Genomic DNA, 3,407 nt, shown 5'->3' on the forward strand with positions numbered 1-3,407 from the left:
TGCTAGCTGCTGACACACCATTTGTGCTTGACACAGAGTGTCTGTAGGCGTTTAACACCCTAAAAGCCAAGCTGGTCACAGCACCAGTCATCTCTGCACCAGACTGGACATTACCATTCGAACTAATGTGTGATGCCAGTGACCATGCTATTGGCGCAGTGTTGGGACAGAGGCACAACAAGCTTCTGCACGTCATTTATTATGCTAGCCGTGTTCTAAATGATGCACAGAAGAATAACACAACCACAGAAAAAGAGTTACTTGCAGTGGTTTATGCCATTGACAAGTTTAGATCCTATCTAGTGGGGTCCAAAGTGGTTGTGTATACTGACCATGCTGCTCTTAAATACTTACTCACAAAGCAGGATTTAAAACCCAGGCTTATCAGATGGGTGTTGCTTCTGCAAGAGTTTGACATAGAAATAAGAGACAGAAAAGGGACAGAGAACCAAGTAGCTGATCATCTGTCCCAAATAGAACCAGTAGCTGGGGCGTCCCTCCCTCCTACTGAGATCTCTGAGACTTTCCCAGATGAGCAACTCTTTGCCATTCAGGAAGCTCCATGGTTTGCAGATATTGCAAACTATAAAGCTGTGAGGTTCATTCCCAAGGAGTACAGCAGGGTGCAAAGAAAAAAATTAATTTCAGATGCCAAGTACTACCTATGGGATGAGCCATATCTCTTTAAGAGATGTGCAGACAGAATGATCCGCAGATGTGTACCTAGAGAGGAAGCACAAAGGATCCTATGGCATTGCCATGGATCACAGGATGGGGAACATTTCGGAAGTGAGCGAACAGCCATTAAGGTCCTCCAATGTGGCTTCTACTGGCCTACTCTCTATAGGGATGCCTGAGAGTTTGTGCGTAACTGTGACCGTTGCCAAAGAGCTGGTAACTTGCCTCATGGTTACGCCATGCCTCAATAAGGGATCTTAGAGATTGAATTGTTTGATGTATGGGGTATTGACTTCATGGGTCCCTTCCCATCATCATACTCAAACATTTATATTCTGGTGGCAGTAGACTATGTATCTAAATGGGTAGAAGCAATTGCCACACCCAAAAATGATACCAAGACCGTGCTGAAATTTCTCCAGAAACACATCTTCAGCAGGTTTGGTGTTCCCAGAGTACTAATCAGTGATGGGGGCACTCATTTCTGCAATAAACAGCTATACTCTACCATGGTCCGATATGGAATTAGTCACAAAGTAGCAACTCCATATCATCCACAGACAAATGGGCAAGCTGAAGTCTCTAATAGAGAGCTAAAAAGAATCCTGGAACGGACTATAATTGCCCGTAGAAAGGATTGGGCAAAGAGCTTGGATGATGCTCTGTGGGCATACAGAACAGCATTCAAGACTCCTATAGGAACCTCTCCATACCAACTTGTGTATGGCAAGGCCTGTCATCTGCCCGTGGAACTGGAACATAAAGCCTACTGGGCAACCAGATTCCTAAACCTGGATGCTAAGTTAGTGGGTGAAAAAATATTGCTCCAGCTAAATGAGCTAGAGGAATTCAGACTCAGTGCCTTTGAAAATGCAAAAATTTATAAGAAAAAGGCAAAAAAGTGGCATGACAAGAAGTTGTCATCCAGAGTCTTTGAGCCAGGACAAAAAGTTCTGCTCTTCAACTCTAGGCTCAGACTATTCCCAGGAAAATTGAAATCTCGATGGAGGGGCCGCCCGTATGTGATTACAGGAGTGTCACCATATGATATGTTGAGCTTCAGGATATTGATTCTGACAAAAAGTTCATTGTTAATGGACAGAGGATCAAACATTATCTTGAAAGCAATTTTGAGTAAGAATGCTTAAAACTGAGGCTGGAATGATCCTCAGTGAAGGTCCAGCTAAAGACAATAAAGAAGTGCTTGCTGGGAGGCAACCCAGTCATTAGCAGGTTATATGTTTTACTTAATAAAAGTTTGATATATATATTCTTCAAGGTTGATCATCGAAATTGAAGGAATTCACAGAGTTACAGAAGGATTCAGTGAAAAAAAAAGCAGAGAAAAGGAGCTTGCTGGCAAGAAAACGCCAGTAAAGGGCACTCTGGGTGTTAAACGCCAGAATGGATACCATTCTGGGCGTTTAACGCCAGTAAAGGCACCATTTTGGGCGTTAAACGCCAGAATGGGAACCATTCTGGGCGTTTAACGCCAGAATTGCAGCATCCTGGGTGTTCAGCAAAATGCCCACTGATAAAGGGGTTTCTAGTATTTTACGCCAGCCAGGGTGCCTGGCTGGGCGTTAAACGCCCATAATGGCCACCAATTGGGCGTTAAACGCCAGAATGGATACCATTCTGGGCGTTTAACGCCAGAAAGGCAGGGGAAGGAGATTTTGCTTTCCACTTCAAATTTTTTCACACTTTCATGTTTTGACCCATAATTTTCTACATAAACATGTTACAAATTTTCATCATTCACCCTCAAATTTCAAAAATCCAACAATTTTCTAAATTATTTCTCAAATCTCTTTCAAATCCTTTCCAAATCTTCTTTAAAAACTCAAGTATTTTCTCAAATTCTTTTCATATCTTCTCAAATCTCTTTCAAAACTTTCGAAATCCCTCCCCTTCCCTTATAAATACACATTCGGCCATCCCCCTCTCTTCACCATTCGAATTTGCTTCTCCTCCTCTCTCTCTCCTTTCCTTTCTTTTGCTTGAGGGCAAGCAAACCTCTAAGTTTGGTGTGCTTTTCCGTGATCACTAAGCTAAGGCTCATCAAGACCATGGCTCCCATAGGAAAACAAACAAATTCAAGAGGCAAGAAAGAGAATACTCCAAAGAATCTTTGGAGTCAAGAGAGGTTCTTAACCAAAGAACATGCAGACCACTACCACAAAATAATGGGTCTAAGGTCAGTGATCCCGGAAGTTAAATTTGATCTGAAAGAAGACGAATATCCGGAGGTCCAAGAGCGAATTCGAAATAGAGGATGGAAAATTCTAGCCAATCCTGAGACAAAGGTTGGAAAAAACATGGTTCAGGAATTCTATTCAAATCTGTGGCTGACAGATAAGCAGAGAATGACTGGAACTGCTTTCCATACCTACAGAACTATGGTCAGAGGGAGAACTATTTACTTCCATCTGGACAAAATAAGAGAGGTCTTCAAACTGCCTCAACTACAAGATGATATTGAATCCTTTAATAGGAGAATGGTGAGAGCAGATAAGGGGTTGGATCAAGTTCTAGAGGAAATATGCCTCCCTAGAACTAAGTGGATAACCAATTCAAAAGGTGTCCCAAACCAACTCAAGAGGGGAGATCTCAAACCATTTGCAAGAGGTTGGCTATACTTCATTGGACGTTCTATATTGCCCACTAGTAACCGTTCTGAGGTCACTGTCAAGAGAGCAGTGATGATTCATTGCATTATGCTGGGAAAA

Source organism: Arachis duranensis, chromosome 2, assembly GCF_000817695.3.
Source record: "Arachis duranensis cultivar V14167 chromosome 2, aradu.V14167.gnm2.J7QH, whole genome shotgun sequence".
Classification (NCBI taxonomy): domain Eukaryota; kingdom Viridiplantae; phylum Streptophyta; class Magnoliopsida; order Fabales; family Fabaceae; genus Arachis; species Arachis duranensis.